Below are 14816 nucleotides of genomic sequence, written 5' to 3'. Positions count from 1 at the left end.
TTATTTCCTAATGTACTTGTAAAATTCAAAAAGCATCTGCAAACCTGGCAAAAAATAGAGTTCTGAAGCTGGGAAAGGAATGGAGTTTTCCATCTAGCTGTTCCATTACAGACTTGTAATCACCCCTCTGCACTTCGGATAACTCCCTGAAGAACAGTGATCCTCCTTTTTGGGTAGAGGGGCTGTGGTTCCCGAAATCATCTTTCATTTTGAAAAGTAGACTACAAATAAGAGGAAAGAGGGAACTACTGTAAGCAGCGAGTGTTAATTATTTTGAGTAATAATAAAAAAGCAATAAATTAATCAAATACCTGCCTATTTTATGTAAGACGTGGTTGGCTTCAGTTAGATTCCTGTGGCCTCAAAGATCTTGATAAATAATGGCAACCTGACTCTGAAACTGCCTATTTGCTTTGCAACACACACCCAGATAAAAATAGCTTCATGCCATTTTCCAGTTTCATTAAAATCTTTGTCTTTGGAATGACACATTAGAAATGAAATGCTTAATATATTCAGTGAAATACAATACAGCTGTTTGCCATGGTGACCTTTTCAGTATTCTGTATTTTATATTTTGATTAGCCATGTACTGGTAGAAAATCCCTTCCCTAGTTTTTGATAGCAGACCTAACTCCTAGCTGTGCATGCTTTTGTGTAAATGAAAATAATGCAAGAATAGCAACACCTAACTATTCCAGAGCAATAGTATCTCATTTGCAAACCCCATTTCTATAAACTTTGCAGAAGGCTCATATGCAGGTTTTATAGCATACAGGGAGCATCGACCAGGAGTCTCAGCTCCTGAAGCTGTTATGAGAAACTATTGCATCAAACACAGTATTAAAGTTGATCAAAACTATATTTATTGAAAAGAACAAATAAAGCTACAATGCACCTATGTTTTCATATTTATTTGTGTCTGCTCCAGACTTCTACATGCACAGGCAGAAAAACAGGTGGATTAAGTAAAGCATGAGCACAAATCAAAAAGCTGGAACTGTAGCCTCCAAATATTTTCAAGACATTTATATCAAATGCAAAAATAAACACCTAAAATAACGTAGAAACATTTAAAATAACATAACAGGGGTTTCACAAATTGACAGAAGACACCAAATTCACTGTTAAAACTGACACGCTGTTACTGTTGGTGCTCTTGAAAGCTTTTGTCAGTTCAAAAAATTGCTATTCCAAATCTGTCACAGACTTGAGAGTAACAAACACATTCACGCTCCGAAACAAGATATTTGACAAGTTCCTCCATATTTACAACCCAAGAGTCTGAGCTCAGAGTTGCAGTGGGCAAACTGAGCACTTCCTTGACATGGCACCAGGTATCCAGAGCTCCTGTTGGCTTTAACATGAATTCAAGAAATGAGAATTATGAGGTAGGTCTTCTCTTTTCAGAAGAGCCAAGCCACTTGTATATAATTCTAGACGCTTTCTCAAGCTATAGGAGTTGATATTTCAATAGGAAGGACTGGGACTTCACTAACTTCTAGGATATGGTGTCAAAAATCAAACAGATAGTCAAGTCCCTTTTTTTTTTTTGTTTTTAATCACAGGCTTTTTTGATGGTCCAAACTCAGGCTTTGACTCGCATAACCCTCCCTCATGCCATTCATCCCTGTGTTTCAGCTAAGCTCCAAGTACTTTTGGAGGGATTTCTAGGCTATCAGTATCATTGCATATGAAATAAATCAAGAACAGGATTTAAAAATTGATGTAATTCTTCCAGATATATATAGCATAATATCAAAGCAACTGCCAGATCAGACCCATATCACTTCTTCAAACAATTTTTTTCTGTCCAAGTCCAGCTAGTGTCGGTGACTTGGAAGGAAAGTGCAAGAAATTCTCTCAGGTACACCAGTGAAGTGACCGGCTGACAGAGAAACCTCAGTTAGTTAGGGGACAGGTTAGATTGTGAAGCCAAGGATTTAAAATTACTAGTTCTGGATATTCTTATCACTCCTCATGTCACCCCATTCTTTAAATTCTGTTTTCAACATTATCTTAGGGTGACATGCTCAATAGACTACTCAGACCTTCATTAAATTTACAAATTCTCATTTATAAATTCATAAATTTACATTTCCCCAACATGGACATCATGAATCTAATATAGAAGTTGTCTGGAAAAAGTCTATGGCTGTAGTACACAACAGGGTAGGCAGGGCTTTAAGCTCTATGAATCTATGAAAATAAAAGCTTGATGTTCTTATCAAAGTTATCATACCTTCACATACAATATATGCAACCTAAATAATCGTGTTTCCTTTTTTCTTTAATTTTGTATAAGTTTCACTTTATAGACTTGTGTGCATTTAAATTCAGAACCTTATTAGTTGCATCAACAAAGACTTTTCACATTTAATTATACGGCACATGCTATCAAACATATAGGCCCCTATGTTGTGTCACGTACTTAAACATATGGATGTAAAGAAAACTCCATTAACACTGAAAGAAATTCTAATATTGAATAAAGGACCTTCTTATCTAACATGAGACTACATTATGAAGCCACACTTTTATTATTTAGTTTTATTGTTTTAAATTAAATAGAACAAAGTGGCTATTTCTTCTTGCTGATTTAATAAGTTAATAAAGTCTGCTGGAAAACATATATTTGATGTAGTGTGGAATACAACAGCTCCTTGTGATGTCAAAGAAAGTATTAAAAAAATTCTGCCTTGGAGATGTTGCATCCTGCACTGCACTTGATGAAGCCAATATTTATCAATGATGAAGACTGACTTCATTCTCTGACAGCCTTTTCTCTCAGTTTACTTGTGCTTTGACTACATTATGGCAACTTCTTTCCATCTTTACAAATATCTTCCTCCTTATAATACTTTCAGATGTGGCAATGATTTTTAAGCATTCCATTCAATCAACTTTATCTTTCTCCAGTAGGCAAAATACTGCAAAAGGAGCAATACTCCTTCCCCACCCCTCAGGGAATGCTAAGTTCAGTACCACCAGATGGCAAAGGGATCAAAGCCCCAGTTAATTCCCTGCCGACTTTATATTCGAAGTGCACCTTGGTTTGCTGGCACGTCGTTAGCCAATGAACTTCACAGGGATGTTATCACGCAGGTCAGCATCAACAGGTATGTCTACTCTGATCTGTCAGCCGTGAATAAGAAACACTGTGAAAGTAGAAGCATGTTTTTGAAGGCATATTGTTTAGCTGAGACACAACACCCGGGTGTCCTGTTAGTGGTTCTATTTTACCTCCTTTAAAAATACAAAGCATACTGATAACTCCTCTTTTAAAGAATACATTGATGAAGTATCTATTTGCATGTTACAGTTTTGGTTTGGGGCATTTTGTTTCCTTTGTTTTTTGCCAACAAGATGTGCAGTAAGTTTTGAACTTCTGTCAGACCATTAACACAACCTAGAAAGCAGGACAAACTTCCGGGAGACAGTCTGTTAAATGGCACTGGGTGATCAAATTCTTGTCAGTATAGTCATGATAAACATCCAATGCATCTCAATTATGGCTTGGTATTATTGTGTTACACCTCTTCACAGTTGACTGCGAAGTTACACAGTTTCATACATGTGCTCTTCTTCAGTGGGGATCAGAAATCTTCTGGGTTTTATAGTTGAAACTAGTAAACAAATCTAGGATTAAATACATTAAGTAAAATTAATATGAAATAAAAATTGGTCTGCAAAGAGCACTTTGACCACAACTTTTTCACAGGCACATCCTAGGGTCTTCATTGTGCACAGTACTTAGTAGGCAATGAAAATGGATCAGTTACACAACAGTAGGCCAGAAATGCAAAGCAAGACGGAAGAAAGAAAAATAGAACTGGACAGTTTTATATAGCCACACAAGGAAATTAAAACTTGACTGGAAAGGAGCGAAAGTCAATTAGAGAGAAGATAATCAGAAAGAGAATTTGAAACAAAGGCTTTAATTTTCCCTGACACCGATTTTAAAATCTTGAAGGGACAAGTACAGTTTTAATGAATGTTATTTAAATATAATTAATATATCACAATAAAGCATGTCAGGAAAAGATGAACATTATAGGCTTAGAAATATTTTCTTCACTCCCTGCAGAGAAGAGCTTGATACGAAGCTAGAAGCCAGAGCTAAAGGAAACTATAAATCTGTGTGAGACACTTAATAAAACAAGACTATAGACTCCTAAGTTTAGTTGAGATAACACAATACAAACATTTGCCTTTACAGTACAATTGCAGCAATAGAATGATATCTGCTCGGTAATCTTCCCAGGAAGAAATGCAATTTGGTTAAGGCAATTTTATGCACATATGATAATTAATTTCTGTAATGTTAATAACTTCAGAGACAGACCAAAATTAAAACACTTGCTATGGACTACTCAGCCCATCAATTAACCAAAAAAAAATTGAACTGGGTTATTTGCTTCCCAAAGTGATAGGACTGAACTATAGTTAATCACTACCTCTAGAATGAAACCAAAACTCCACAGCATCCGGAGAGGACAGAAAGGAGGGGGTGCTGCAGCACGTGTTGTCCAGTCAGTTCCCTTTGCGAATCTGCTGTACAGCTTCCAGCAGTCACCAAGGCAATAACCACACTGGTAAGGCTGGGGTTAGTCACAGAGTTCTGTGGGAAATTTGCCACAAACCACAAGGGATCTGGGAGTCCAGCCCACACGGGAGAGAGAAATGAACTGGGAGGGGGCAAGATGTGGAATGATTTCAAAGTCAAGAATGATTATTTAAATATTAAAAACCAGGAGCTTTATAAATAATAAACCCAAAAAAGCAAAAATCCAAAAAATTGACTCGGTGTCAGTAGATTCTCAAAGTTATATAAATTATAGATTCTGAAAACCACAGCTAATTAAAACATACTGAAAAACACATGCTCTTTTATCTTACACAAGTTGAAATCGGGACTTCTGGAATGAGGCTAAAAAGACACAGAACTAAGATCTTTGCACAGATTCCCCTAGGCAAGACATCAGCTCCATGGTTTGGGCAGACAGAGACTAGTGGGGTTTTTAGACACCTTTTTTTTTCTTTCTTTTGTTTTTAACTCCTACTCTTTTCTTTCTTTCTTTTCCATTTTCATCATGGCTGCAAGATGTGGTTCCACATAAGTAATTATGGAAATGGGCTGAGGAGATGACATCTGAGATTTCAGAATGAACTGAATATATGCACAAAACCTTCCACTTCTCAGAGCCGACAGCAGAGGCGGCTCCCTGTGGAGTACCTGTGAGGCATGAAGAGACCAGAAGCTGAATGAGAAATCTGTTTGTGGCAGCAACTGTAGCCCCTTTCCATGCCCGAGGAAAAATTCACCCTTGTGCAAAGGACCAGCACAGGGCCCACAGCACCTTTAATTTCCACCTGAGCCTTTAACACAGGCCCCGTGGAGCATCTCCAGAAGCAGCCCGAAGCCTTGCCTTTGTGCCTCCTCCACCAGCACACAACCCCTGTTCACTGAAGTCAGGCTAATCTCTCCCTCTCCTTCAAATCCGATGGTGCTTTTTCTGGAAATCTACAGAATAATTAAGCAGTACAGATTGATTTACCCAAGGCAGAGCCACCAGATGTAAACAAGAGCAATGCTCTATCAGTACACATAGTTACCCATGCCCTGTATCGCACAGCCCCCTCACAGAGAGGGACAAGGCCGTAGTGTGGAGTGTGCAGCCGACAGGTACTTACTAACATCCCTGCTCAATATTCGCCTGTGACGTATGGGGTGCATGATGCCCCGTATCTCAGACTCACCAGAGCTGAACTACTTCCATAGCAATTATTGCAGCATAAAGCAGCTACCCTGCTATAGCCATTCCAGGTCAGAGGCTTACGTGCTTTACAGAAGAAATCCTCAAAGTGTCCATCCCAAATATTTCAGGTGGGACCAGGGTTAGCTGGTCGACCCCTTACAAATCTAGACATACCATCCTCAACTATCAAGAATTACTTTGCATAGCTCTACACTCATTTCAGTGTTTTCCTAAATGAGGGTCTTAGTGAGTGTGGGAGCACTTAAGTTTCACATCAGGTCTCATGGTAACTCATACTGCAATATGATCTTCTGCCACTTGTTTTGGTTTTTGCTTGTTTTGTTTTCATTTGTTTTGATGATCACACCTTCAACCTATCCTTCCCTAGACTGTAAAATTAGTTTTTGTTGCCTGTCTCTAAAATCACAGTGATTTTGCAAAGAATTTTAATTTAATCAGTGAACCTTCTCACTTTAAAGGCTCTCACTAATTATTTTTTAGGCCACAGGGATTATTTTTCACTCATCTAGTCCTGTATCTACTTCTGGAGTAGAGGTGGGGAAAAAAGGCGTCCTGATGCAATCAAATCCAAATTGTGCCACTCAGTCAATCAAACAGGAAACTAAAATACAAGTTGTTCAAAAATAAGAGCAAATATTTTACTGTAGAGTTCACTGAAAACACAAAAAGCAGTGTAATTGTCTTCTTTTAGAAGTTTGCACAACTTGCCTTAAAGACCTTATCACCATTCTACTGGAAGCTAATTTTGCTGATAAAGTACTAAATAGGTGTTTAACTAAAATCAGATCTCACACAAGAAGTTTTTTTAAAAAGCCCAAATTGAGAAACAGGATAGAAAGAAAACTGAGGTGATTAATGGAAGCACATTCTAGTGAAGAAATAGATTTTAATTGTTGCTATTAGTTTATGTGAGTTTATTCTAGCCTAAGATTGAGATCAAGCCACTAAGAAAAAATCAGTCCTGTTGTATGTCTCGAAAAAGCTTTAATTTTTCAAAAGACTAACTGCTAGATGGCAGATTTTTTGTGTGTGTAACATCTCAAACTGACAGATATGAAAATAAAGTCACTTGGGTAAGTGGCAAGAGAACATAAATCTCAAGTACAACAAAGGAAGTAATAAGAATCTCAAATGAAATGCCAAAGAAATGCTAAAGTGGAGAAACTGGAAATTTCAGGAACACACACAAACATCTCTCCTTTCCTTTCACGTGGGTCCAGTATTCCTAACAAAAGGTATACACCAAAGCAAAGCCAGATTATTTTCTGAATGTTTAATTATAATGAATTGCAAACAAGGAGGCCATAGGCACCCCCTCTTTGCACTGCTCTATAGGCACAGCACACAGCACTGCTCTCCCAACACCCAGCACATGTCCAAGACACCAGGGATGCATTGGTGTGGTTGCACCTGCAGCATGGAGACATGCTCTACAGAGGGGCAGGTTTGGGATTTCTGAATGATTCTAGAAATTGCATCTGAGCAAAGCAGCAGGGCAGTACCTTGCCTCTCCACACACTGAGATCTGTTGAATTTTCTCAAGACACAGGAGCTCATTCAGACTTAACGATGCCAGTCTGCTCAGCATTTTCCCATAATCAGACCATATATTTTGCTGGATTGGAGCTGTTTAACTTAAGTGGATCAGTTCAAACAACAACTTCGGTTGGAAGGGACCTAAATTCTGCCAATAGTTGAAACCCAAAGCCTGAATCAATGCTGGTGGAATCCAACCTTCTCTTCACACCATCACAGCAAAAGCGGAGACCTCTCCTCTGCGACTGCAGTAGCACTATGGCTTTCGTCACATCCATAGTGTGACATCCCACTAACGAGGGACTGAGAATGAGTCATGATACAGGCTAGCTGGATTATCCACAAGTACATTTTTAGCAAGATAGCCAAATTCAATTTTATTTCACTGAGCGAGACCGAGCTGCTTGCTGAAAACATTTGTCTATTCCCACCCACCAAGTGAACCCACCAGTTAAGGTGTTACAAACTGCTAATGCCTTGACTCTAATACCTAAAATAGTCTGCTCAATTCAAGTAGAATTCAGAATAGGCTAAGCATGACGTTTCTCCATTGCTCACACATTTGATAATGCTCATATAGACTCATCTGCACAGATATCCCAGCCAGCTGTCTGTACAGAGCATCACACCCAAACACTTCTGCTGGCTTTGGGATTTTTTATTATTATTTTTAAATATTCACAGTTCACTTACCAGTGATTGTTAACCTGCATTGTTAAACATTTTATTCTCATATGCACTTTTTTTTTTCCCCAGGGAAAGTTTGCTTTTCATAAAGATTATTGCTTTAAAATGCATAAATTCTCAATCAGTTTCTGCAAGAAGATCTGTTCATTTGGCAAGTGAATCGTAATAATGAGTATCTGCCTCCCAAGGTAAAGCTGGTCAGGATATTATGCTTCCCAAGCATGTGACAGAAGGAGAAATCTGTCTACAAGACCAAATGGCCTTCAATGTATGTACAGTATCTCCAAAAGATGAAAGTGAGCAGATCTGAGCTTATTAGATACTTGTCAATGAGGAGAAAATGCAACTGATACAGTTGACAGCAGGGAAAAAAGATGACTTTAATATTGCTCACCTCCCAGAAACAATCCAGTTAGTCAGGGAACAGAAATATTGGTGTGAGCAGCAATGCTACACACTAAGTTAGTCCTTGGCTAACTCAGTTTTCCTATAGAGTGCAGATTTTTTGATACCTTAGGCGTATAATTGCCATGTGATATATGCAAGCTACCACTGCAATACAGGTAACATACAGGTACATGTGGGGTTTGTGCGTCCAGCTGCATTCAGCAATCCCCATCGGCACCTCTATAAAGGAGGCATACCTCATTTTGCACAGGCATGTCAGACTAAGCAATTCAAAACCTTGTACATGAAAGGGGGTTGTATAAGGCCATTATTACTGTAGAGTCCTTCTGTAGCTGCTTTTCAGAACCATTTTATCTTATACATCTTGAGCTATTGGATTTTGCCCACTCTTGGCTCTATAAAGGCCTAAACCACCTTTTCCAGTAATTTGGCAGAGAACATCCTTCTTTTAAAGTTGTTCATTCATCCCTTTACCAGTCTTTCTTTCCAGTACCTTTGTTGCTCTTTCCAACTGTTTCTGTGCTGTTCTATTTCTTTAACAGGACCAAAAAAAAATAAAAAAATTCTCACATTGTAGAGCACTGATGGGCAAGATTCACTCAGAAATTTTGAAGAACAAAGTTAAGACTTGGGAGAAGCAGAATTCCTATTTTTCTTCAATTTCAACAATTCAAAATTATAGATGTTTATAAACTATTAGAGATAGCCTGGTGGATTGAAAAGCAGGCATCCTATTAATTTTAAAAAGTACTTTTTTAAGTACTTGAGACTGATTGACCTTACACTTTCACAGCCATATATCATTGGAAATGGGGATGAACAGACAGGGCTTGCTGAGCTCCTCATGACACTGCTCTGAAGCACCCCTACACTTACTGCTGTAGGAGTAAGGATACTCCAAAAACACAGAACAGAATGGGATAATTGAATCATCTAGGAATATGTTTTATATTTCATTCCACCCATTTATTTTTTATTTTAAAGGCATTTCAAACTTAAACAACTTGAAATATTCAGTTTTCAGCTGCCTGCAAGGACACTACTTTTTTGTTGTTGTTATTTTTCCATTGCTAGGAAGATTTTACTATAAAGGAATGGAAGCCTTTCTGAACAAGTTACATACTGATGTATTTATTATTTCGAATTTAGAGCTAATGCTTAACAAAAGGAAAAATTATGAAATATATTCCAGTAAGCTTCATAACATTTTTTGCCCTTCATTTGAGTGAATTGTGTTCCTTTCTCTCTGTCAAAAATCTACATTTGGAATTGTACAGAGAACACACTCTAAATTATGATCTTTCTCAAATTCAATCAAATTTCTCTCTGTCTCTATTTCTTTCTTTTTCTCCTGCTGCTGGTAATTAAGATAAATACGTCAGAAGTGTTATTGCTGAAGGGAAAGCTGTAGAAAGTGTCATTGGTCCCTGTGATATTTCCCATTTTGCCATGAGCTGTCACCAATGATTTAGGACCAAGTGCCAAGGATTATATTAATCTTGATGAAATTAGCAAATGCTCTGCGATGTTGACATCCCTTGGTGCTAAGTGACATTCCCCTGGCTGGACCATTACTACTGCGGAAAAAATACTCTTTCTTCCTCAGAGCATGGTGAATCAGGGCCTCAGGCGAAGACATTTTTCCAGAAAGGACAAATTAATGTATTACTTGCTATAAAGGGTTAGCCTTTTTCTCAGCACCATTGGTAAAACTCTGTTCCAGACTCTTAAAGGACACAAAAAAAGCTCATCAGAGGCCAATGGATGAAGAAGGAAAAAGAACCCTATTCTTGATAAGGCTAGATAAAGGACTGCTGTTATATAAATAAGTATAATGTAAGGAAGATTATAGCTGCAGTACAATTAAAAACATACAAACAAACAGATTTTGAAAAGCATATTGCATAACTCTACCTGCAAACAGAGGCATATGCACGTTTCTGCCTTCTGTATATCTTCCTGCACTCAGGTGTCTTCTAAACCTTTCACTGTATAGCAACTAGCTGGGGAAAGGAAGGTCTGGTGTGTGCATAGGAAAAGAAGCAAAATGTGAAAAAGGAATTACATGCTTTTCTAATCCTAGATTTTTTTAAATGCATGACTACATTATTACTGAATTATGAAGCACTTATCCATATAGACACCAAGATTTCACAGCTTTAAAATACAGGTTTTCTTGCCCCCCTCCCCTCCTTTTTTTTTCCTCATTCAGGTATACTGTCAGTCTTGATTTTGTTTAGAGAGCGTACTTAAACCATCCTGGAGGTTATGCTCTCAACCCTGCAAGCACTTGCACTGCTTAAAAATACTTGGACCAGATGATCTTGAAGGTCTTTTCCAACCTTAATGATTCTATGATTCTACTTACTTCAAAAATTAAGCAACTTCTTTTGCATGCAATGCATATTTTCTGGAGAACTAAAGTACATCCAGTACCTGAGAAAATATATATTTTTTGTTGTTCTCTGTGGCCCTGATTCAGTGAATTATCCCCGTTCCTTAAGGACCCTCAGTTTAAGTCCTATTGAAGCCAATGGGCTTAAGCAATGCTTAAAAGCTAAGCATTTAAACTTGATGGCTTTTCTAAATAGGAATGATTTTAAACAGAGCTTAAGCACTTTTCTGGACTGGCTCTGGGCAGCAGCCACAGACAAAAATCAGTCTCCTTTTTCGTTACCCCTCCAAAAATACCCAGCAAATTTGGTAGCTAGTGACTGCGTGAGGCTTACCAGTGCTGTCTCCTTGCCTCACCTCTTTGTTCACTACCCATTTGTTCACTGCTTATCTCAAATAAGCTCCTTTTAATTCTCCGTGTATAACCTTGCCAAACTCAGGAGATGTAGCAAATAAACCAGCTTTGTTGTGATTAGGTTAAAAGTCTCATTTGCCAACTATAAAAATCTGTTCTCTTTGCACCAATGGGCAGCCAAGAGGCCAGCTTGTGAGATTTGTTCATCTCTGTGATCATCTGCGCTCATTTATATGATCATATATGCACCTCTAGTGAATATTTCTACTCCTAACATGGGCTCATTTGTGACCTTTTATGTGACCAGTGCCATTATACACAGGACCAGAGACTTGCACAAGGTATTAAATATCATATTGCACACCTCCAAGATTGACCCTAAGCATTTTAATGTTGTTCAAGTATGACCAGACACAGCTGAACTAAGGTCCAACCAGATCTTTACTCCCACTGAATAAATATGCTCGTGTTCTATGAAGACTAATGCTCCAGCTCTGTCCTTGGAAGAACTTCGTAACTTCTCCAGGGCTTCAGCTGGTTGCCTGTAAGCATGGCCATTTGCAGGACCAGGGTTTGAGACTGCTGTGCTGATGCATCTTAATACTGGTGTGACCCTCAGTAAATTCTAGAGTTTATGCATTTGCTGCCACTGCAATTTAAAAGTAGACAGTTCTCAGCAAGGTTGAATTAACATGTGTCAGCACAGATTTACACAAGGATAGCTGATAACTTCCTGGCAGGAAAGGAGGAGAAAGTTATTTTTAAATGAAAGCCTGAATGTTGTAAGGAAAATGTAGAATAAAGAGAAGGGTGCAGACATCTTTTCAAATTGAACACAGCACTAAGTCTCATTTTTATACTTCTGCTTTTCATCAGTCCAATATCAGCAGAGATTCTGTTAGTGCCCATCCTGCCAATGCAGCTCTCCATAAGAGATGAAAAAACTGTTCCTACTGTTACAGGTACTCCACTTACCTAACAACTGTATAATTGTTTTCTGCTTCACACCTTTAAGAAATAATATTGAATGTTTATGTATTTTATGTATTTTAATATCAAATATATATTTTTAATTCCAACATGTAGCTCTAGAAATACATAACCTAACATAAAAATCAAATCCTGTAGAACTTGTAATAATGCTATATTTATTAGCGCCTTATTTTTATTTTAGAAGTTTTTGTTAAGGCTTTAAACATATAAATACATGTAGAGAACACAGTCTATGTAATGGCTATAAAATGTGATCACAAAATCCAAGTTAAAGCAAACTAATCACGGTTGTAAAAAGAATCAGACTGTGATGCCATATACTCACTTAAATTGTCAAAAGAGATGTCTGTTATATGACATTTTTTGACAGGAAAACCCATGACCTATCTTACGAGGTTCATATACTGTCTTGGCTAGCTGTTCCTTAGTATGATTTTCATTTAAAATAGTTACCTTGAAATAAAATACCTATCCCCCTACAAAAGACTTTCTGCTATGACTGATCAAGAATACAACTCTTGGTTCCTGAGCACATTAAAGCCAGTGATGATCATTCTTTCTAGCAGTATTGCTTTAACTCAAAAGAATTGATTTTTTCAAAGCTTTGCAATACCATAGAGGAAAAATCTGTTCAAAAGACAAGCATTCAGGGACATTCACATACAAATATAAATATGCACATCAGTATTTAAACTGGAAGTAAATTTATACATGTCTTAATGCATATGCAAAAGTGTTTGAAACATAACTACCCTATTACCACACTTCTTATTTTCAGTAGAAAAACGTGCAAGTATATTTTGTATTTCCTAGTTCAATGAATGAATGAATCATGCGAGATTTTGATTTGGGGAGCTAGGTGCTTTTGGAATAAAATTTCTGCCTATGAAGAAAAGAAATACATTCTATACAGAAAGCAAATAATTATCAGAAAGACGTCTTCCTCTGGGGAGTAGACACAGGAGCTGATTATACAGAGACTCTACAACAAATTCCACAGAAAGCTGCTCCACCCACGGAGTAAAACCATGTTCTACTACAGTAGGATTCAGCAGAAAGATCATCTCCATCCTTGCGGTGACAAGTTTCAGCCACGTAACCCCTGATCAGGGCTTTTACCACTGACTACTGAAATCCTCTCTCTCCTGTAGAGCCACATACGCTCTGTAGAGCCTCTTAAAGATTTCATAGCAGAGAACTTCAGGAATTGCATCTTTAATTATTAGCCGCTTTGATAAAAATTTATATAGTATTTGTCTTCTTTTCAAAGAATTGGTGTTACTTCTATACTTCGATCCCAGACTATTCCTGCTCCAGAGGACAGAATCTAGGAGGTAGTTATGGCACAAGTCACTTTTAGCTACAGTTAGTGCCAGCACATCAACAGGCTTTTGGAGAAAGTGGTCACATCTGTTTCGCAAATATCTGCAGCCCTTGTCAGCACCCTGTGCTATCTGGGGTGTGAAAGAAGTTAGATACTGTCACATATAAGTTCTGTGCACAGGTGAGTAAAATATTTGTTTGTACTTCTGAAGAATTATCTAAAGTATATTCAAGTGCAGAGATTTCATCCTCCTCCTTACACTGGAATTAGAGGTGGCTACAAGTTTCTTATCACAGAATTGTTTCGATTACCCAGCAAAAGCTTCTCCATAAATAGCACATTTGTACTGAAAGAAAAACAGATTCTGAAGCAGGATGGGGAAATAAAGAAGGAAAAGTTTGCCAATATGTGAAGCTTTCTTAATGTCTGTCAGTGAGATTGTGTTAGCAGAGATTATTTTCAAAACATTTAAAAAGTGTTCAACTCTTACTAACATCTAAGCTAAACACTTTAAAAATTAGAGTATTCCTTAACTATAATTTCTGTTGTCAGTCCGGTTCTGAATCAGACATTCCATCAATCATTCTACCAGAAAGAAACTAAGTGAATCTGAAGACCCTACTCAGATAAAAGGGACTCACGTTTCATTCATAATATTAACATTTATACTAGAGCTCTCCTTGTACCCATGGAAAGTAATGAAAGCAACTAAAAGCTATTAGAATATTCAGTTTAGAGAGAAACAATTTGTCAGCTTCCATTTTCTGTTTTATTTGTGCGATACCGCAGCTGCCTTACAGGGACCTAGCTCACACTGCCTCACCTGAGGTGCACAAGTGTAGAAGATGCCAGTCCCCTCCAAGGCTCCATGTCCACGTGTACCACCCAGGTAGGCAGTGGGCAGCAGAGCCAAGTGTATACATCATCTTTAGTCCCTGATTAGACTGCACTAACCTGGGTAGTAGCTAATCCTTTAGCCTTCCCAACATCCGTCACTTCTAACTCCTGTAATTCAAGCCAGCAGCAGCTTGGTGAGCCGGCTCGTTCTGCTATTAGTCTGCAGCATGTGCCACTGCCTCACAAGCAGCACACAATTCACCCAGGCAGATCAATATTATTGATTGCTTACCTAGGGGGTGCATCAACAGTCACTCCCAATGAGGCCAAATCTCCCTCGCTGCAGCAGCACCAAGTCCAGCTCATTCCCAACCCAACAAGCACTATTTTGATGCCTTGAGGCACTGAGTTAGTAGATTTGAATTTTCCTGGCCAGCAGCAAAATCAAACCATGCTGTAACACGGACACTGCCAGTAAAACAACCAGGAAGATCATTTTAAT

The 14816-nt window shown here is 38.1% G+C and overlaps 1 long non-coding RNA gene across 2 annotated transcripts in view; it reads right to left on the bottom strand.

Annotated features, from left to right (window-relative positions):
* Nucleotides 1–954: 954 nt before the first annotated feature.
* Nucleotides 955–14816, bottom strand: part of LOC118253995 (uncharacterized) — a 59065-nt gene continuing 45203 nt past the window's right edge. For both annotated transcript variants that reach the window (XR_007708983.1, XR_004780569.2), the window contains one exon: nt 955–3639. This is a non-coding gene — a long non-coding RNA (uncharacterized LOC118253995). The remainder of the gene's footprint in view (nt 3640–14816) is intronic.

This window comes from Cygnus atratus, chromosome 18 (genome assembly GCF_013377495.2).
Source record: "Cygnus atratus isolate AKBS03 ecotype Queensland, Australia chromosome 18, CAtr_DNAZoo_HiC_assembly, whole genome shotgun sequence".
Lineage (NCBI taxonomy): Eukaryota > Metazoa > Chordata > Aves > Anseriformes > Anatidae > Cygnus > Cygnus atratus.
This window is presented reverse-complemented; position numbering and strand designations above follow the sequence as displayed.